This window comes from Sciurus vulgaris, assembly GCF_902686455.1.
Source record: "Sciurus vulgaris genome assembly, chromosome: 4".
NCBI lineage: Eukaryota > Metazoa > Chordata > Mammalia > Rodentia > Sciuridae > Sciurus > Sciurus vulgaris.
The window spans coordinates 162452010-162475591 of NC_136464.1; the positions used below are offsets into that span (position 1 = coordinate 162452010).

A 23582-nucleotide genomic window follows, 5' to 3' on the forward strand; every position below is an offset into this window, starting at 1 on the left:
GTCAAATAAATTGCATCCATTTAAAACAATTTGACGAGTTTGGGCAGTTGTCAATACACCATAGCACACTCAACCTTTCTACTGCCCCCTGAAGCTTCCCTGTGCTCTCGGCCATCCCTCCCTCTCTCTGTCCCTGGCCACCCATCTGGAGCTTGGTCTAAATGGAATGATCCAGGATGCACCCTTTTTGGTCTGGCTTCTTTCACTCAACATTAGGATTTTGAGATTTACCCGGGTTGTCATGTGTATAGGTACTTTGTTTCTTTTTACTGCTGATCAGGTGTGGATGCATGTCATTTTGTTTATGCACTCACCTGTTGATGGTTATTTGGGTTGTTTTAGTCTTGTGTTCGTATGAGCATTTCTATCATGAATGAGAGCTGAATTTGCTCGTACACCTTGTCTACAACAATTGAAATCATATTGCTTTTCTACTTTATTACCATGATGAATTATAGTGAGTGATTTTCCAGCTTTGAATTCCAAGCTTTGAATTCCAAGCTGGTGCATTCTATATAATTTTAGTTATAATTAAAGATACCATGATGGGTAGATATTGGATTTTATTTGCCATACCCATTAGGAAATTACACACTAACATAAAATCTAGAAATTGGAATCATATTATTTGCCTTAAACACTTTTATAATACCCTTTTTATCATTTTAGCTCTGTGATCTTTGTTTTATCAAATTTATTGAGGGATAACCTATATCAAATAAATTGCATCCACTTCAAACAACAACTCTTTTGTGATGTGAATTTCTGCTTGATCTTTCTTAGTGAGTATGAAGTGTTATCTCCTTGTGGTTTATAGTTTGCATTTCCCTAATGACTAATGGTATTGATAAGGATTTTAATGAGCTCATTGCCCATTTGTATATCTTTTTCAAGTCTTTGTATGCTTTTAAGTTGAATTGTCTTTTTATTGCACTGAGAGAGTTATTTGTATATTCTTCCTATTTCTATTATCAAATATAGGATTTGCAAACATTTTCGTCCATTTCATGGGTTCTTCATTCACTTTCTTGATGTCATCTTTTGAGGTACAAAAAAAATTACATTTTCATGGATTCCAAGTTATATACTTTAGCTTTTGTCACTTGTGCTTATGTGTCATATCTAAGAAATCACTGTTAAAGGGCACAAGGATTTTTCTACTTTTAAGAATCTTATGGTTTGGGGGCCAGGGCTGTGGCTCAGTGGTAGAGTGCTTGCCTTGCACATGTAAGGCACTGGGTTTGATCCTCAGCACCACATAAAAATAAAGATATTGTGTCCATCTACAACTAAAAAAAATTAAAAAAAAAATCTTATAGTTTTAAGCCAGGCATGGTAGTGTACATCTGTAATCCCAGAAACTCAGGAGGCTGTGTCAGGTGGATCAAAAATTTAAGTCCAGACTCAGCAACTTAGTGAGGCCCTAAGTAATTCAGTGAGACCCTATACTACAGGTTGTAGACTGCTCTTTCCTGGTTGAATTAATTGTCTTGATACTCTTGTTAAACTTAATGGTCTTTGTTTATTTTCTCAACTGTGTTCTCTGTTTCTGCTCTTATCATTTTTTTTAAATTAGTGCATTATAATTATACACACTAGTGGGATTCATTGTGCCATAATTGTACATGCACATAACATCATTTGGTGTCTCATTCCCCAGGACCTTCCCTTTCTCTTCCCTTCCCTTCCCTTTTCCCTCCCCAACCCACTGGCTCTGCTCTAACTGACCTCCCTTCTATTATTATCAGTTAGTGCACTATCATGTTGTATGTGGGTGGGATTCCTGGTGGTGTATCTGCACATGGACAGAGCATCGTTTGCTAGGTCTTGCTCCCTGGCACTTCCCTTTGCTCATGCCTCTGCTTTGATTTCTGTTATTCACTTTCTTCTACTTACTTTGGTTTTATTTTGCTCTTCATTTTTTTTTTTTTTTTCGTGCTGAGGATTGAACGCAGGGCCTTGAGCTTGTGAGGCAAGCGCTCTACCAACTGAGCTACATTCCCAGCCCCTTCTTTTTTTTTTTTAAAAAAAAGGAAGGTAGAATACATTTTTTATCATATAACATTTTATTTAAAAATTTTTTTTCTTTTCATGACATGCATTTTCTTATTACCAATTCCCACAGTGGGAAAATAATTTATTATTTTTAGTGTTATATATGTGGTCAGATTATATTAGGACAAGTAAAACACATTTGAGGATTAACTCTGCTTGGAAATTTTAATATTCTGATATGTCTACAAGGAAGACATCATCCCTAACTGGGGCATCTCTAAATTTAGAAGCTCTCCAATCTTTCCTTCCTAGGATTTAGAAATCTGTAATCTGAGATTTTAGCATCTCCTAATTTCCTAATCTTAAAGTTTCCCTAGGACATAAAACCATCAGTAGCTGGTATCAACTGAACAGACAGGGCAGTTTCCAAAATTAAACACTAATTTTTTGCAAAGTCTTTACTCAAGAATTAACAATCTTTTCCTTTGTCCACAATGCCAAGACAAATACAGAAATATGATCATATATTGATAATAATAAAGCTGAATTTTCTTTAAGAGGCTGACAAAAGGCAAAAGCTCATATGTAAAGTTTAGTTATACTGTAAGTCTCATGAGCTTGAACACAATCCATTAACTCACTAGAATGTGGAACTGGGTCTCAAAATTTCTTGGATAGAATTCTTCCCAAACTTTTTCCTGAACAATTAATTCTAAAATAACCATATGATTAGGAGAAGGTTTGTCCACCAATGAACTTATCTGTTATTTTCTCTCATTGTAAGTTGAATGGCTTGACAGAGCAGAGGCAAAGAGACATACAATCAGTTCTTACGGTTTTAAGTCACAAGGGTCAAAGCTCCCACAGCATGGCCACAGCTTTGCAGATGCCCACATGGTGATAGTTGGAATAACAAAGCCCAGCAAAGGTTAAAGCTGAGAGTGAAGAAGCCCTGCCTTGGCAGCTTTCTGCAGTGCATCCCCAGGAACATAGTCAGTAACAACTTGTTCAAGGCCCCAGTGACTATGGAGAGTGAGGACTGCAGCCAAGGAGTAGTCCATTGCAGAGCAAGGATTCAAATATGCAGCTGGAAGCAGGCCCAGGAGCAAAACCCTGACAACCCTCTCACTAGTCCAGTGAAGAGATGCAGCCTTGGAACCAGAATGGCGGTTTGGTGACTGGTGAATGTGCTGTGTTCCACTCCATCCTGGTGTAGGTCAGTCTTGGAGAAATGTGGAGATAAGAGCAGGTCTGATCACCGGGGTTTGGAGGAGAACTTGCCCTCCTTGAGCACCACAGAGGACACCCAGCCTCAAGAGAACCGCCATCTTGCTTTTGACGGTTCGAGGTTGTCCATCAACCAGCTTCTTTTTCTTCTTATGGTGAATCACTAGGTTGCTAGTCTCTAACCTTTTTCCTTTCCTAACATAAACATTTATTTTTATTTATTCATTTATTTATTTTTATTCATTCTAATTATTTATGTGTAACAGGAGAATACATTTCAACTCATTGTACACAAATGGAGTACAACTTTTCATTTCTCTGGTTGTACATGATACAGAGTCACACCATTCATACAATCATACATGTATATAGGGTAATAATGTCTGTCTCATTCCACCATCTTTCCCACCCCCATTTGAAGTTACTATAACTTGTTCTTGAGTCACTGTTTACATTGAATAAATTTTAACTTTTTTGTTTTTGTTGTTGATGGACCTTTATTTTATTCATTTATTTATATGTAGTGCTGAGAATCAAACCCAGTGTCTCAAACATGTGAGGCAAGTGCTTTACCACTAAGCCACAACCTCAGCCCTTAATTTTTTATTATCATTTATTTCAAAGTATTTTCTAACTATTCATGTGATTTCTTCTTTGATCCATTAATTATTTAGAAGTGAATTGTTTTATTTTCAAATGTTCATAGTCTTCCTATTTTATTGTTTGTCATTCATTTCTAATTCTGTGTTGATTAGAGAACATACTCTGTGTGACTTAAACCCTCTTAGATTTATTGAGTCTTATTTTATGGTCCAACATATGGTTAATCTTGGTCAACAAACCACATGTACTTGACGAGCATGTGTATTCAGTAGCTATAAACTGGCTGGTATAGTGTTCTATAAATACCAATTAAAGGGGTTAGTCATGTTGCTTGGTTCATCTTTATTGAATTATCTTTAGTGGTTCCATCTGTTTCTAAAATATTGTATTCATTTTCATCTGATTGTGGATTATTTATATCCATGTTTTCTTCAGGGATATTGAAGCTCTTATTAGACACCTACACATATAGGATGCTGTCTTCCTCATGTTTTGACAGCCTTATCCTTGCAGTATCATTCTTTGGCACTTTTTATTTTGAGACAGGATCTCACTAAGGTACTTAGGGCCTCACTAAGTTGCTGAGGCTGGTCTCGAACTTGTGATTCTCTTTCTTCCAAAGTTGCTGGGATTACAGTCATGAGCCACATGCCTCATTTATAATATTAGTTCTTTACCAAAGTCCACTTTGTGAAACCAGCATAGCTATTCCAGCCTTCACTATTTACATAGTATAACATTTTCTGTCCATTTACTTTCAATTTACTTGTGTTTTGTATTGAATATGCATACTTTATATACAACATGCATTTTAATGTATTAACTGACATTACATACTGTGGGTTAATTTCTTCCTTTTGATTGGAATATTTAAAATCATTAATATTTCAAGTAATTATTGATGTAGTTGAATTTCAGTCCACCATTTCATTATTTGTTTTCTCATTAATTTTTATTCACTTTCTGTTCTCTTTCCTGCTTTCTTTTGGATTATTTTGAACATTTTTTGAGATTCCATTTTAATTTCTTTTTCTAAAATATTTTGTTTTAGTTGTAGGTGGACACAATACCTTTATTTTATTTTTATGTGGTGCTGAGGATCAAACCCAGGGCCTCACACATGCTAGGTGAGAGCTCTACCTCTGAGTCACAACCCCAGCTCCTTAATTCTTTTTAAAAAACTTTTTAGCCATATCTTTTTTTATGGTTCTATGGAGATTAATATCTACATTCTATTATTTTCACAGTTTGCTTAGAGTTAGAATTGTATCAGTTCTTGTAATATGTGGAAACTGTATAGCTATATTGATACTGACATATTATCTCCACCTGCATTATAACTTTTTAAGACAATGTTATGACTTTTGCGTTAAGTATTTTATGTATTTTTAAAGAAGAACAAGTAGTCCTTTGTGTTTATCTTTTTTTTTTTTTTTTTTTTTTTTTTTTTTTGAGGTACTATGGACTGAACCCAGGGCTTCATGCATGCTCGGCAAGTGCTTTACCACCAAACTAGATCCCCAGCCTTATACTTATACTTATTATTATTATTATTATTTTTGGGTGTGTGTGGTGCTGGGGGTTGAACCCAGGGCCTGTGCTTGTGAGGCAAGCACTCTACCAATTGAGCTACCTCCCCAGCCCTTTATATATTTTTTTTTATTATTATTTTTGATGATCTTCATTTCTTCGTAAAGATGTTTCCCTCTGATATTATTTATTTTTAGAATGAAAATTTCCTTAGCACTTTTAATAGGAGTGATTAATTTTTAAAGTTTTCTTTTATTTGGAAAAAGCCCTTTTTGTCTTTTTAAAAGTTCCTTTTAAGAAGATTGAAATTTTCATTTATACTATCTAACCTAGTATTAATTCTATCCAATGTTTTTTATCCCAGGTATTAGATTTTTCATCTCTAGAATTATAATTTGAGCCTTTTAAATCTATCATCTATATCTCCCCCAACTCAGCCATGCTTTCCTCTCCTTTCTCGTACAAATTGAGTATAACTGTTTCAATGTTCAAAAACTCTTTTAGCACCTTCATATTGATTGAATAATTGTCCGCATCATATCTGAGTCTGTTTCTCTTGAATTGTTTTTATCCTTATGATGGGTGGTATTTTTCTTTTCCTTTTTTTTTTTTCTTTTTTGCACACCTGGTAATTTTGTAGTGGAGTAGATGCCAGATGTTGTGAATTTTACTGTCTTGGGTACTGTTATGGTTTGGATGTGAGGTGTCCTCTGAAAGCTCATGTGCAAGACAATACAAGAACATTCAGAGGTGAAATGATTGGGTGATAAGAACCTTAACCCAATCAGTGAATTAATCCCTGGATGAGCAGTGACTGGAGGAGGTGGTCACTGTGGCCCTGGCTCTGGGGTATATATTTTGTATCTGGGGAGAGGAGTCTCTTTCTGATCATCATGTGAACCCCTTTCCTGTGCCACATTCTTCTGCCTTGATGTTCTGCTTCACCTTGAGCCCTGAGGAATCGACCTGGCTGTCTATGGACAGAGACCTCTGATACCATGAGCCCCCAAATAAACTTCCTCCTTCAAATTGTTCTTATCAGGTCTTTTAGTCACAGCAGCCAAAAAGCTGACTAAAACAGGCACCAGAGATTTTTGTCTTCCATTAAAAATTCAGCATACTGTAGCGATACATGCATACTGATATTTATAGCAGCACAATCACAATAGCCAACCAGTGGAACTAGCCTTAGTGCCCATGGATGAAAGAATAAATAAAGAAAACGTTATATATAGTTTTATATGGTTTTACTTACACATAAAGAAGAATGAAATTATGTATTTGCAGGAGAATGGATGGAACTTGAGAAGATTATGCTAAGTGAAATAATCCAGACTCAGAAAGTCAGGATTTGAATGTTTTCTCTCATATGTGGAAGCTGGAGAGAAAAGAAAGGGTTTTAAAAAGGGGGATCTGGTGAAAAATAGATGGAAGAATGGTAGAGCAGAATCAAGGATCAAGGGGGAGGGAGCAGGGGAAGAAAAGCAAAAGAACTGGGGAGTGAAGTTGACCAAACGATGCTTCAGCATGTATGAGTATATCACAGTGCATTCCAACTTTATGTATAACTATAATGCACCAATTAAAATAAATAAATAGAAGGAAGACCAATAGGGTGGAGGAAAGGAATTGGAGGGCGGGGAGGAGGAGAGGGAGAAGAAATCCTGGGGATTGAAATGGAGCAAAACCATGCATTTATGAATAGGTCAAAATGAATCCCATTGTTATGTGTAATTATAATGTACTCATAAAAACATTTTTTAAGTTCTTGAGTGTTTTGCTGGGATTCAGATATGCCACTTAGGAACAGTTGGATTCTTTTGAATCTTGCTTTCAAACCAGGTGGGACCACGGCATTCTACAGTTTGAATTTCCTCACCCCTGGGGCCACATCCTTCTGAGCATTGTGCCTGATGCCCCAGAATTCCGAGAACTTTCCACCCTGACAGGTGAGAACACAACCACTCCCGGCCCCGGAAAGGATTGCTTGACCTGCTCCTTCCCGGCAGCCCTCTTCCTGTCCTTCAGTAGCTGCCACATGCACTCTGAAGCACAGGGGAACCCTCTGCAGGTGTCTGGAGCTCTCTCTGGGCAGTGCTCCCTCCTCTGTGGAGCCCATTCCTAGCCAGGATTCTGCTCTTTGAATTCTGTTTCTCCCGACTCTTGAGTTCTGCCCAGCCCTGCTCCCAGCACCATGTCCTGGGAACTCTCCTCAGCACTGAGCCAGGATAGTCATGGAGCTCAACTGATATCTTTTCTCAGGGGTCACTTCCTGGGCTACCTGTTGTCCAATGTCTGAAAATTATCATTTCATCTACTGCATTCAGTTTTTCAGTTTTCTAAAGTGAGAGGGTCAATCTGACCCTTTTTACTCCATGGAACTTCCTCACCATCCTTATTTAGTGATTTTTGACTGCATGTAAGCTTCTGGATTGACAGCTTTGGTTCCCCTCAACCCCCACACTTGAATACTCTTGCTCCCTATTCTTCTGCCTCCATAGCTTCTGCTGAGAAGTTTGTGGATGTTCAAATGATTGTTTCTCTGTGCATTTGAAGTGCTTGTGTTTCTTTGGCTGCTTTGAAGACTTGTTTGCTGAAGAACTCTGGCTGTTCCATGGAGAATGGAGTGTTAGTTTTCCATTGCTATAACAACTTTATAAGTTGAGATAAATCAACTTATAAAGAGGAAAGGTTTATTTTGGCTCATAGTTTCAGAGGTGTCAGTCCATGGTTTCTTGACCCTGCTGCTGTCAGGCCTGTGGTGAGGCAGAACATCATGGTGGGCATGCATGCTAGAGAAAGTTGCTCATCTCAGAGTGGCCAGGAAATGAAAGGGAGAGGAAGAGACCTGGGTCCCAATATCCTCCTCATTAGCATGGTCCCAGTGACCTAGCTTCCTCCTAACAGGTCCCCACCTCTTAAAGATTCCACCACCTCCCAACAGCACCACAGGCAGGGGACCACTCCTTCAGCACATGAGCCTTGGGGGGACACATACCAACTATAGTAAGTACTCTGGAGCAGAGCAAAGAAGAAATGAGGAGGAACAATGAGGAGGTGATCACAGAGCATGACACAGAAGGTGACACAGGCTTGATTACACTGGAAGCAGGCGAGGTGGGAGAAGAGAGTGTCGAACTGCGTGTTAGAGTAGGATCCACAGGATTTGGTCAGGGACGGCATGAGGGAGTCGAGGACTGGGGTCAAGAATAGCTATCTGCTTTTTGGAATGAGCAACAGAATATGCTTAAAACTATGGAGGTGGAAAAGACTAGGAGGAGCAAACTTGGGTGGGGGAGAGGACTTCCAGTTTGGGACCCGTCCAGCATGTGACAGGTAGATATGAGTCACATGCTATGGTTGGGAGTTTCTTAGGTCACTGAGGCACTGTCCTTGGAAGAGATTGGAGTAATTCTGGTGGAACCCTGGTTAGCTCTCTTAAGAGGATGTTATAAAAAGAGCACGTCTAGGCTCTCCCTGCATTCTGGCCTCTTGCTATGGGATCTCTCTCTCTCTCTCTCTCTCTCTCTTTCACACACACACACACACAAACACACACACACACACACAGAGCTTCTACCATGATGCCATATGCCATTAGGCCCTTATCAGATATCAAACCAATGGAGCCACTTAATCTTGGACTTTCAATCTTCAAACCTGTGATTTAATAAACCTCCTTTCTTCATAAGTACACAGCCTTGAATATAGTGTCATAGTATGGAAAAATGAACTGATGTAATATACTAACTAGTTCAGAGGAGAAATCTAGACCCCATAAATAACTCTGGGGGAGTCATGCATGGCAGCACATGCCTGTAATCCCAGTGACTCAGGAGGCTAAGGCAGGAGGATTGCAAATTTGAGACCATCCTCAGAAACTTAGCAAGGTGCTGTCTCAAAATAAAAAACAAAAAGGATTGGGGATGTAGCTCAGTTGTAGAGAGCCCTGTGTTCAATCTCTAGTACTGGTGTGTGTGTGTGTGTGTCTATACATAACCCTTCTTTATCACTAAATTTAGGACCATCTGAGAGATAAATCCAGGAATTACCAAGTGAAGATTAAATAAATATCAGTGTTGGCACAGATGAACCTGATTGGAAGCCTTCGACGCTAGAGCTGGGTCCAGATGGGCTCATTAGCTGGCCCTGCACATCCAGTCTCTGGCCAAGATGGAATATTCGACCTTCTCCCTTCACCCCCTAGTCACAGCAGAGAGTAGAGGGCAGGTAATTAGGCTTCCACAGCAGAGAAAGGGGCCCAGAGCAGTGCTGCATGCTCAATTCTTTCTCTAAAGACCCCCAAGTAAATGGAATGAAGAGTCTGGAGGTGTGGGTGTATTCTAGAGAAACTACCCATGGAATAAGAGAAACATGTTCCTCTTACAAGGTGAGGAGGGCAGGGGAGCTGGGCCACAAAAGAGAGGGAGCAAGGAGGAGGACCTGGGCCAGGCTCCTGGGGACCACCAGAGGCTGGGCTGGGAAGGGAGGTCCTATGAAGGAGGTGATCTCTTGGAAACAGAGGAGGCCACTCAAAGGTTGTGCTGCCATTTTTCAAGAGGCTGAGAATGTTGAGTTTGTTCCACAGCCCAGGCTTGACCCCTCTGGTAGGATTTGGCAAAGAGCCTTTCATACCGCACACTAGGCATATGGCAGACTTCCTTGATTATGGCAATAAGGAGAGTTATTTACCCTGATCTAGAAGATTTATAGGTTTATGGGCCCTAAAAATCATGGTACTCAGACTCTGTTTTCCTAATGCTGACTGGAAAGGAAAACAGTTTTTAAAAGTAAACATACAGGGACTGAGGTTGTAGCTCAGTGGTAGAGCGTTTGCCTAGCACATGTGAGGCACTGGGTTTGATCCTCAGCACCACAGAAAATAAATAAATAAGTTAAGGTACTGTGTCCACCTATAACTAAAAAAAAAATTTTTTTTAAAGTAAACATGCAAAAAATGTGGAAGGCCAGGACCTCTTTTATGGCTTATTTTAACTTTCATATAAGAAAAAGTAATCATTGATTATCCTGATAATATGCCATACCTTCACAGAGGCCTTTTAAAATTTTTTTAATTTTTAAAATTTGTTCTTCTTAGTTATACATGACAGTAGAATATATTTTGACATATCATACATAGAGTATAACTTCCCATTCTTGTGGTTGTACATGATGTGGAGTTATGCTGGTCGTGTAATCATATAGAAACATAGGAAAGTTATGTCCGACTCATTCTACTGTTTTTCCATTCCCATCCCCCTTCCTTCCTCCCATTCCCCACTGTCCAATTAGGTGAACCTCCACTCTCCCCTTGACTCCCACCTATTGTAAGTCAGCATCTACATATTACAGAGAACATTCAGCCTTTAGTTTTTTGGAATTAGCTTATTTCACTTAGCATGATAGTCTCTAGTTCCATCCATTTACTGGCAAATGCCATAATTTTATTCTTCTTTATGTCTCAGTAATATTCCATCGTGAATATGTACCACATTTTCTTTATCAATTCATCTGTTGAAGGGCACCTAGGATAGTTCCATAGCTTAGCTATTGTGAATTGAGCTGCTATGAACATTGATGTAGCTGTAATATACAGATTTTAAGTCCTTTGAGTATATGCCAAAGAGTGGGATAACCAGGTCAAATGGTGGGTCCATTCCAAGTTTTCTGAGGAATCTCCATACTGCTTTCCAGAGTGGTTGCACCAATTTATAGTCCCCCAACAATGTACAAGTGTACCTTTTCCCCCACATCCTCACCAATACTTATTGTTGCTTGTATTCTTGATAACTGCCATTCTGATCAGAGTGAGATGAAATCTCAGTGTAGTTTTAATTTGCTTTTCTCTAATTGCTAGAGACGTTGAACATTTTTTCATATATTTGTTGACCCTTCATATTTCTTCTTCTGTGAAGTTTCTGTTCAGTTCCTTAGCCCATTTATTAATTGGATTATTTTTTTTTCTTGGTGTTAAGTTTTCTGAGTTCTTTATATATCCTGGAGATTAATGTTCTATCTGAGGTGCAGGTGGCAAAGATTTTCTCCCTTTCTGTAGGCTCTTTCTTCATGTTCTTGAGGTTTCCTTTGCTATAAAGAAGCTTTTTAGTTTGATAAAATCCCATTTATTGATTCTTGATTTTACTTCTTGTGTTTTAGGACTCTTGTTGGGGAATTCAGTTCCTAAGCCAACATGATGGAGATTTGAGCCTACTTTCTGATCTAATGCTTAGGTCTTTTTTTTTTTTTTTTTTTTTTTTTGCGGTGCTGGGCATTTAAACCCAGGGCCTTGTACTTGCAAAGCAAGCACTCTACCAACTGAGCTATATCCCCAGCCCAATGCTCAGGTCCTTGATCCACTTTGAGTTGAGTTTTGTGCAGGGTGAGAGATAGGAGTTAAATTTCATTTTACCCCAAGTCTGGAGGACAGTCTCCTGATGGCATCTCTCACCCTGGAACACAATCTTCATCTGCACACATTGTGCCGTGAGTTCCTTGCAGTGAAAAACAGGGACAGTGGTATCTTCTTTGCCTTGGCATTTAATGCAGAATGTTCTTGATGTGTCCTTTGGGCAAGCAGAGCACACGTCTTATGTCACCTCTGCCCCTAATGAGGAACACAACCATGTATTTTTTAATTAGTTGTAGATGGACAGAATGCTTTTATTTATTTTATGTGGTGGATTGAACCCAGTGCTCACACATGCCAGGCAAGCACTCTACCACTGAGCTATAGCCCCAGCCCCCACGTCTTCTTATTGTTATTTTTTTGTCCCCCAAAATGTTGCTAAAACATATTGCTGGTCCTGCCAAAGATATACGAGAGATATTGAAAGTAAGATGAGGGACAAATGGCGTTTGTGCTGGTACTATTGTGCCAGCCAGGGCTAGTAACCAGGTAAGACTGACAGGTTCCCCTGTAAAATTCTACTGCCATCCAGGGCATAGCTTGCAAGAAGGATCGAGATGCACGTGTTTAATTAAACAACAACAACAGCAACAACAACAACAACAAAAACACTCATATTTGTCCTCGGTGGGATGATTACTATACAGTGAGGATATTCCTGCTGTGAAGCTGGCATCATAAGCAGATGGAGGCAGGAGGAGGCTGAAACCCCAGCCCTGTTGGACTCCAGTCTCTGTACTTCTAACCAGCATAGTTCAGTCCACAGTGTATGATTACAAAAGTAGCTGAAGAGGAAACCTGAAGGTGGCCTACAGGAGCCTCTGAACTTGAGTCTCATTATCATTGTGAACATGAGATTTATATTGCAGTTCTGTGTCCACTCACCCACCAACAACCAGTGCTGCAAAATGGGGCAGCCATAGCACTTGACCCTTGGGTTGCCATGAGCATCAAATGAGAAAATCCCTTCCTTGAGACCCCAAGTTATATAATAACTTCAACAGGAAGAAAAATGAAAAGTATTAGACTATGAAGTTTTCCTAATCCCCAGGACTGTGAAGATCACCTTATACGGGAAAAAAAAAAGTGTATATTACCCTGTAGGGAAAAATCTTGGGAGGAAGAGCTTATCCTGGATAATCTAGATGGGCCCTAAGTGTGATCCCATGTATCCTCATAAGACAGCAGCAGAGGGAGAGTAGATGCAAAGATGCACAGAAGTAAAGGCCAGTGGAAGTGGAGCAGAGATTGGAGTGATGCAGTGCACTAGTCCATTTTGCATTACTATAACAAGATACCTGAGGATGGGTAACTTCACAAAGAAAAGAGATGTAATGATATGATTATAATTTACTAGCATCATATTTTTCTTCTGATAAACTATATTCCAAAATCAAGTTTTGTGAATTTTAAATACACTATTGTACAAGTGAAAGAAAAAAAAAAAAGAAAGAAAGAAAAGGGGTGTATTGTGGCTTACAATTGTGGAGATTCACAACTAAGGAGCCACATCTAGTGATGACCTTCTGGCATAGGGCATCACATGGCCTATATCAGGGAGCATACATGTGTCTATGTTCTTTGGTGTCTCTGTCCTTATAAAGCCACCAGAATTCAATGATGGGAGTTACCACCCTGATAACCCTATCTAATTCTAATTTCCCTAAAAAAAAAATTTCATTTTACTGCATATGGATTTCCAGTTTTCCCAGCACCATTTGTTGAAGGCTATCTTTTTTCCAAAGTGTGTATATGGCACCTTTGTCTAGTTTGGGATAACTATATTTATGTGGGTTTGTCTCTGTGTCTCTATTCTGTACCATTGGTCTACATGTCTGTTTGGTGCCAATACCATGCCGTTTTTTTGTTACTATAGCTCTATAGTATAGTTTAAGGTCTGGTATTGAGATGCCTCTGGCTTCACTTTTCTTGCTAAGGATTGTTTTGGCTACTCTGGGCCTCTTATTTTTTTCAAATGAATTTCATGATTGCCTTTTCTAGTTCTATAAAGAATGTCATTGAGATTTTAGTATGAATTGCATTAAATCCATATAATACTTTTGGTAGAGTGACCATTTTGACATTATTAATTCTGTCTATCCAAGAGCTTGGAAGGTCTTTCCATCTTCTAAGGTCTTCTTCAATTTCTTTCTTTAGCATTCTCTAGTTTTCATTGTAGAGGTCTTTTACCTCTTTTGTTAGATTTATTCCCAAATGTCTTATTTTCTTTGGGACTATTGTGAATGGAATAGTTTTCCTGATTTCTTTTTCAGTTGATTCATCACTGATGTATAGGAACACAACTGGTTGATGGGTGTTAATTTTATATCCCACTACTTTGCTGAATTCATTTTTTAGGGAAGGTCTTCTAAATATAGAATCATGTCATCAGCAAATAGTGATAGTTTGAGTTCTTCTTTTACTATTTGTATTCTTTTAATTTCTTTCATCTGTCTAATTGCTCTGGCTAGAAATTTCAGGACTATGTTGAATAGAAGTGGTGAAAGAGGGCATCCCTGTCCTGTTCCAGTTTTTAGAGGGAATGCTTTCAGTTTTTCTCCATTTAGTATGATTTTGCATTTAACATAGATAGCTTTTACAATGTTGAGGTATATTCCTATTATCCCTAGTTTTTCTAGTGTTTTTAACATGAATGGATGCTGTATGTTGCCAATGCTTCTTCTGCATCTATTGAGATAATTATATGATTCCTAACTTCAAGTCTATTGATGTGATGAATTACGTTTATTGATTTCCATATGTTGAACCAACCTTGTATCACTGGGATGAACCCCACTTGATCATGATGCACTATCTTTTAAATATGTTTTTGTATACAATTTGCCAGTACCTTATTAAGAATTTTTGCATCTATGTTTATCAGAGATACTGGTCTGAAATTTTCTTTCCTTGATGTGTCTTTGTTTGGTTTTGGTATCAGGGTGATACTAGCTTCATAGAATGGGTTTGGAAGGGTTCCCTCCTTTTCTAGTTCATGGAATAATTTGAAGAGGTTTGGTGTTAGTTCTTCTTTGAAGGTCTAATAGAACTTAGCTGAGAATTCATCTGGTCCTGGACTTTTCTTTCTTGGTAGGCTTTTGATGGCATCTTCAATTTCATTACTTGAAATTAATCTGTTTAAATTTCACAGAGGGGCTGGGGATATAGCTCAGTTGGTAGAGTGCTTGCCTTGCAAGCACAAGGCCCTCAGTTCAATCCTCAGCACCAAAAAAAAAAAAAAAAAAAAAAAAATCACAGAGGACTTTGAAGCCATCTTATACAGCCTTTCAAAGGACAAGGGCAGGGGCATCCAAAAGGAGGGAGCAGGAGAGAAGCTGAAGGCTTTTCTCCAGAATACTGGGGGACAAGGCAGCATCCCCCTGGCCTGTAGTATTCGGACCTGAAGCTGATCCTTACAACAAAGCTCTGGAACAAAAATGAGAACGATTCATAACTCAGTCAAAAAAGAAATGCAAAGATGATCAACCATGTGCAAATTAAACCTGCACCATGTGGTCCCCAAGAAACAAATCCACATTTCAAACTCCTTCAGGGCAGGAATTATATTTTGCAATTCTTTTCCTCTTGTATAGTTCTTCCACAGACGAAGATCTCAAGCAATAACTTCTTGCTGGCCAATGAATGTGATTATGTGTGTGTGTGTGTGTGTGTGTGTGTGTGTGTGTGTGAAGGGTATGGAGGAATCTGGATTTCATTCAGTATAGAGAAAGAGGAGTTTCAAAGGTCTTGTGCATGGGAGCAAGGCAGTTGGCTCAGATACAATCAGAGTAGTCCAGGTCAGCTCTGGATTTGGAGAAGGAAGCCTTGTAGAAATGGGTAAGATCAAATGAAAGCATACAGGCCTTAACAGTAAACAGAATCAAAGATGGGAGTCTGTCCATTGCAAACTCATCTCTTTGTATGAAGAATGTGTTTTGAGTGCACAGATTCACACACTCACCCAACATCTTTATTGAGTGCTTACTATAAGCTTAGGTGCCTGGCAGGTGCAAAGACCCATTTTTCACTTTGAAGATATCCTTGGTCAAATTACACACTAGATACTAGATGAAAGCAAATAAAAATGCTATAGCAACCAAGCAAATTTTATGTTTTGTTTCATAGACAGAGATTTATTGAGGAAAGTAAATACATGTTCAAGGGAAAATGAGGGCAATCTCAAGAGAGAGATATACTTTTGGGGTAAAGCAGGAATATGCATTCAAGGGAGAATGTAGGCCCTCCAGAGGGAGATATGGGCCCTGAAAAATATTTTTAGACAAAGACAAACTTATACTAAAATATATATGGAAAGCCACGGGCCCAAGAATAGCTGAAATGATCTTACAAAAGAAGAAAAAAGTAGGAGAGACATCACTGTGCCTCACATTAAGGCTTCCTACAGAGCCATGGTGATCAAGGCCATGTAATAATGCTGGACAGATAGATAGCTAGATCCATGGAAGAGAGTAAAGGACCAAGAAATAGACCAATTCAATATAACTGACTTTTGACCAAGGCACAAAAGCAATTCAGTGAAAGAAGGAGAGCTTTTTCAAATAATGATCTGAAGCAATTGGACATCTATAGGCAAAAAGAAATGAAAAGAAAATGATCTTTGACCTAAGTCTCATATCTCACAAAAAATAACTCAATATGGAATGCAGCCTTACAGTAAAAGGTAAATCTAGGAAACTTCTAGAAAAAATACATAGGCGAGGGCGAGGCAAAGAGTTCTTAGATTTGGTTTCAAAAGCAGGATTCATAAGAGGAAAAAATGACACACTGAAACTTATAAAAATGAAAAACTTTTGCTCTGTGAAGGACCTTACTAAAAGGATGCAAAGACAAGCTGGTGGGGCGGGGAGGGAAATACTTATAAACCAAATAGTTGACAAGACCAGGATCTAGAACATATCAAGGGCTCTCAAAACTCAACAGGAGGGGATTTTCAAGATGGCGGCCTAGAGGGAGGCTGCATTTCATGTTGCTCCAGGTCTCAGGATTCAAAAGAGGAGATATTGAGACGCTTGGGACCAATTCAAAGCAGCCGGGTGACTCTCACCCATTGGGGAGGCGTCCCGGATGGGACGGTGGTCCTGGAACGCAGGGAACTTGTGAAGTAGAGCTGCAGGCGAGACGCCCCTCCCCCCGCTGGAGCAATGAACTCGGACAACTGGGAGCGCCGTAAAGGAGGCCTCTCGGCACAGCGCTGGGACTCGGAGCAACCACTGGGGCTCTGGCGGCTGCCCAGGGGAGGAGTGGCGAGGAGAGCTGTGTGGACTCAGGACACCGGGGCCTGCCCTGAGGAGGAGGAGGAGGAGCGTGGCCACTTGGATTCGGAGTGACTGCACCAGAGCTACAGGCGGTTGCCAGAGGAGAAGCTGCGCGGCGAGCTGTTTGGACTCAGAACGACGCTTCTGAACCCCGGGGCCTGCCCTGAGGACGAGGAGGAGGAAGAGGAGCGCGGCCGCTTGGATTCGGGGTGACTACACCAGAACTACAGGCGGTTGCCAGAGGAGGGGCTGAGTGGCGAGCTGTTTGGACTCAGACCACTTCTGAACACCGGGACCTGCCCGGAGGAGTAGGAGGAGGAGGAGGAGGAGTGTGGCGGGTCGTTTGGACTCGCAGTGACTGCATTAGCGCTCCAGGCGGCTGCTCAGAGGAGAAGGCGAGTGGTGAGTTGTTTGGACTTAAAGTGACAGCTCCTGAACACAGGGGGGGCTGCCTGGAGGAGGAGCGTGGTGGGTCGCTTGGTCTTGAGTGGCCGCACCAGAGCTCCGGGCGGTTGCCCAGAGGACCCGTGCAGCGGGTCACGTGGATTCAGAGCCACTCAGAGCGACCGCTCCGGAACACCCGGGGGGTTATCTGGAGAAGGAGGAGGAACGGGGAGGGTCACTTCGACTCGGAGTGATTGATTGCCCAGGGCTACGGGTGGTTAGTGGGAGGAGGAGGCACGAAGTGAGTTTCTTGGACTCCTAGTGACCGCACCAGAATACTGGGCGGCTGTCTGGAGGAAGAGGCGTGTGGCGGGTCTCTGGGACTCAGAGCGATTGTTCGGGGCCCCAGGTGGTTGCTCAGAGGAGGGGCCGCATAGCCATGCGATTAGGTGCAGAGCAGGGTTACAGGATCTAGGAGGCTTCTGGGTGGAAGAGCCGCACAGAGACAGGCTTATGGCGGAGCGAAGGTTCCAGGCCTGCGGGCAGATTCTCTGAGGAGGGGCAGCCTAAGGAGATTCATCTGCGAAGGGTGAGGCTCCCAGGCCCAGGAGGTAGGGCCGGGCCCCTGGGAACTTTGCAGAGGAAGGCAGCCCAGCCCAGGCGGTAGCTGTAATTGAGGGAACCTCTAGGAGGAAACTGACCAGCGAGACCTCCCCACCGGGTGAGTCTTCCCTGCCGGGTGAGGTTTCCCCAAAAGGACGGTAAAACCAGAGTCTCAGGCCCAAACAGTCTTTGCCTCAGCCCGCAGTCTAGGTCCCCTTTGGATGGCCATTGGTCAACAAGTGGAGGCACCTCTGCCCACTAGCAGGGATTATACCCCACCTGAAGGCCACCACTCCTAGAGAGGCAGCTTCCTTGTGGAGCACCGCACTATCAACTTCCTCCAAGACTTCAGCCTACTGAAGGCTAAGGGGGGATATATATAGAAATCTTCAGGGACATTGTAAGTCAATAGAGGAAATCTGCAATATCTCAGCGGTCCACTGATACCTGAACAATATGAGAAAACAAGGAAAGAAAATGCTGCAAACAAATCTAGATGTTACATCAATAAAACCCAATGACAGCATGGCAGAAGAAATGACAGAAAAGGAGTTCAGAATGTACATAATTAAAATGATCAGAGAAGCAAACGATGAGATGAAAGAGCAAATGCAAGCATTGAATGATCGCACCAATCGACAGTTAAAAGAGCAAATACAGGAAGCAAAAGATCATTTCAATAAAGAGTTAGAGATATTGAAAAAAAACCAAACAGAAATCCTTGACATGAAGGAAACAATAAACCAAATTAAGAACTCCATAGAAAGCATATCCAATAGGATAGAACACCTGGAAGACAGAACCTCAGACATTGAAGACAAAATATTTAACCTTGAAAACAAAGTTGAACAAACAGAGAAGATGGTAAGAAATCATGAACAGAATCTACAAGAACTATGGGATATCATGAAAAGGCCAAATTTAAGAATTATTGGGATTGAGGAAGGCCTAGAGAAACAAGCCAAAGGAATGAACAATTTATTCAATGAAATAATATCAGAAAATTTCCCAAATCTGAAGAATGAAATGGAAAATCAAGTTCAAGAGGCTTATAGGACTCCAAATACACAAAATTACAACAGACCCACACCAAGGCACATTATAATGAAAATACCTAACATACAAAATAAAGACAGAATTTTAAAGGCTGTGAGAGAAAAGAACCAAATTACATTCAGGGGGAAACCAATACGGATATCAGCAGATTTTTCAATCCAGACCCTAAAAGCTAGAAGGGCCTGGAACAACATTTTTCAAGCCCTGAAAGAAAATGGATGCCAACCAAGAATCTTATAACCAGCAAAACTTACCTTCAAATTTGACGATGAAATAAAATCCTTCCATGATAAACAAAAGCTAAAAGAATTTACAAAAAGAAAGCCAGCACTACAGAACATTCTCAGCAAAATATTCCATGAGGAAGAGATGAAAAACAAAGAAGCAAATCAGCAAAGGGAGGAATTATCCTAAAGGAATTGTCAAATAAAGGAGGAAACAAGTTGTGTCAAACAAATAAATAAACAAAATTTAAAAAATGAACCAAATGACCGGGAAACCAAATCATTTCTCTATAATAACCCTGAATGTTAATGGCCTGAATTCATCAATCAAAAGACATAGACTGGCAGACTGGATTAAAAAGAAAGATCCAACAATATGTTGCCTGCAAGAGACTCACCTCATAGAAAAAGATACCCATAGACTAAAGGTGAAAGGATGGGGAAAAACATACCATGCACATGGACTCAGCAAAAAAGCTGGAGTATCCATCCTCATTTCCGATAATGTGGACTTCAAGCCAAAGTTAGTCAGAAGGGATAAAGAAGGACATTTCATACTGCTTAAGGGAAGCATAAATCAGCAAGACATAACAATCATAAACATCTATGCCCCAAACAGTGGCTCATCCATGTATGTCAAACAAATCCTTCTGAATTTCAGAAACCAAATAGACCACAACACAATAATACTAGGTGATTTTAACACGCCTCTCTCACCACTGGACAGATCTTCCAGACAAAAATTGAACAAAGAAAACATAGATCTCAATAACACAATCAATAATTTAGACTTAACGGACATTTATAGAATATACCATCCAACCAAGAGTGAATACACTTTCTTCTCAGCAGCACATGGATCCTTCTCTAAAATAGACCATATATTAGGCCACAAAGCTAATGTTAGCAAATACAAGAAGATAGAGACACTAGCATGTATTCTATCAGATCATAATGGATTGAAGTTAGAAATAAATGAAAGAGTAAAACACAGAAACTATTCCAACATCTGGAGATTAAACAATATGCTATCATATGATGAATGGATAACAGAAGATATTAGGAAGGAAATTAAAAAATTCTTAGAGGTAAATGAGAACAAAGAAACATCATATCAAAATCTCTAGGACACTATGAAAGCAGTACTTACAGGGAAATTTATTTCATGGAGCGCATTTAATAAAAGAAGTAAAACTCAACAAATAAACGACCTAACACTACAGCTCAAAGCCCTAGAAAAAGAAGAACAGACCAGCACCAAAAGTAGCAGAAGATAGGAAAGAGTTAAACTCAGAGCTGAAATCAATGAAATTGAAACAAAAGAAACAATACAAAAAATTGACAAAATAAATAGTTGGTTCTTCGAAAAAATAAACAAAATTGATAAACCTTTAGCCACACTAACAAAGAGAAGACGAGAGAAAACCCAAATCCCTAAAATTCGGAATGAACAAGGAAATATCACAACAGACAGGATTGAAATACAAAACATAATTAGAAGCTATTTTGAAAATCTATACTCCAACAAAATAGAAAATTTCGAAGACATCAACAGGTTTCTAGAGACATATGAATTGCCTAAACTGAATGAGGAGGACATAAATAATTTAAATAGACCAATTTCAAGTACTGAAATAGAAGAAGTCATCAAAAACCTACCAACAAAGAAAAGTCCGGGACCAGATGGGTTCTCAGCCGAGTTCTACAAAACCTTTAAAGAAGAGCTCATTCCAATACTTCTCAAAGTATTCCATAAAATAGAAGAGGAGGGAACCCTCCCAAACTCATTCTATGAAGCCAATATCACACTGATACCTAAACCAGACAGAGACTCATCAAGGAAAGAAAATTTCAGACCAATATCCTTAATGAACATCGACGCAAAAATTCTCAACAAAATTTTAGCAAATCACATACAAAAACATATTAAAAAAATAGTGCACCATGATCAAGTGGGTTTTATCCCAGGGATGCAAGGTTGGTTCAACAACAGGAAATCAATAAACGTAATTCACCATATTAATAGACTTAAAGTCAAGAATCACATGATTATTTCAATAGATGCAGAAAAAGCATTTGATAAAATACAGCACCCCTTCATGCTCAAAACACTAGAAAAAATAGGGATAGTGGGAACATTCCTTAACATTGTAAAGGTCATTTATGCTAAGCCCATGGCTAATATCATTCTAAATGGTGAAAAACTGAAAGCATTCCCCTTAAAAACTGGAACAAGGCAGGGATGCCCTCTTTCACCACTTCTATTCAACATCGTTCTTGAGACTCTGGCCAGAGCAATTAGACAAACCAAAGAAATTAAAGGGATACGAATTGGAAAAGAAGAACTCAAACTATCCCTGTTCGCTGATGACATGATTATATATTTAGAGGAACCTGGAAATTCCACCAGAAAACTCTTAGAACTCATAAGTGAATTCAGTAAAGTAGCAGGTTACAAGATCAATGCCCATAAATCCAACGCATTTTTATACATAAGTGATGAATCTTCAGAAAGAGAAATTAGGAAAACTACCCCATTCACAATAGCCTCGAAAAAAATAAAATACTTGGGAATCAATCTCACAAAAGAGGTGAAAGACCTCTACAATGAGAACTATACAACACTAAAGAAAGAAATTAAAGAACACCTTAGAAGATGGAAAGATCTTCCATGTTCTTGGATAGGAAGAATTAATATTGTCAAAATGGCCATACTACCTAAAGTGCTATACAAATTCAATGCAATTCCAATTAAAATCCCAATGACGTACCTTACAGAAATAGAGCAAGCAATTATGAAATTCATCTGGAAGAATAAGAAACCCAGAATAGCTAAAGCAATCCTTAGCAGGAAGAGTGAAACAGGGGGTATTGCAATACCAGATCTTCAACTCTACTACAAAGCAATAGTAACAAAAACGGCATGGTATTGGTACCAAAATAGAAAGGTAGATCAATGGTACAGAATAGAAGACACGGACACAAACCCAAATAAATACAATTTTCTCATACTAAACAAAGGTGCCAAAAATATGCAATGGAGAAAAGATAGCCACTTCAACAAATGGTGCTGGGAGAATTGGAAATCCATATGCAACAGAATGAAACTAAACCCATATCTCTCACCATGCACAAAACTAAACTCAAAATGGATTAAGGACCTCGGAATCAGACCCGAGACCCTGCAGATTATAGAAGAAAAAGTAGGTCCAAATCTTCACCTTGTTGGTCTAGGATCAGACTTCCTTAACAGGACTCCCATAGCACAAGAAATAAAAGCTAGAATCAACCACTGGGATAGATTCAAACTAAAAAGCTTTCTCTCAGCAAAGGAAACTATCAGCAATGCGAAGAAAGAGCCTACAGAGTGGGAGAATATCTTTGCCAATCATACTTCAGATAGAGCACTAATCTCCAGAATCTATAAAGAACTCAAAAAACTCTACTCCAAGAAGTCAAATAATCCAGTCGACAAATGGGCTAAGGAAATGAATAGACACTTCACAGAAGAAGATCTACAAGCAATCAACAAACATATGGAAAAATGTTCAACATCTCTAGTAATAAGAGAAATGCAAATCAAAACCACCCTAAGATTCCATCTCACCCCGATTAGAATGGCGATTATCAAGAATACGAGCAACAACAGGTGTTGGCGAGGATGTGGGGAGAAAGGTACACTCATACATTGCTGGTGGGGCTGCAAATGAGTGCAGCCACTCTGGAAAGCAGTGTGGAGATTCCTTAGAAAACTTGGAATGGACCCTCCATTTGACCCAGCTATCCCACTCCTTGGCCTATACCCAAAGGACTTAAAATCAGCATACTACAGAGATACAGCCACATCAATGTTCATAGCTGCTCAATTCACAATAGCCAGACTGTGGAACCAACCTAGATGCCCTTCAATTGATGAGTGAATAAAGAATCTGTGGTATATATATACAATGGAATATTACTCAGCCATAAAGAAGGATAAAATTATGGCATTTGCAGGCAAATGGATGAAATTGGAGAATATCATGCTAAGTGAGATAAGCCAATCTCAAAAAGCCAAAGGATGAATGATATCGCTAATAAGTGGAGGATGACACATAATGGGGGGGAGGGAAGGGTTAGTGTTAGGGTTAGAGTTAGAGTTAGGGAGGGGGGCAAGTATGTAGGAAGGAAGTACTGTATAGAGGGTAAAGAGGGGTGGGAGGGGTGGGGGGAAGGGAAAAAATAACAGAATGAATCAAACAACATTACTCTATGTAAATTTATGATTACACAAATGGT

General features: G+C 39.7%; 1 pseudogene across 1 annotated transcript; it reads right to left on the reverse strand.

Moving 5' to 3' along the window:
• Window positions 1-2775: 2775 nt before the first annotated feature.
• Window positions 2776-3323, reverse strand: LOC306659207 (succinate dehydrogenase [ubiquinone] cytochrome b small subunit, mitochondrial-like; annotated as a pseudogene). Its single transcript has one exon. The product of its transcript is annotated as a succinate dehydrogenase [ubiquinone] cytochrome b small subunit, mitochondrial-like (transcript).
• Between the last annotated feature and the right edge of the window lie 20259 nt (window positions 3324-23582).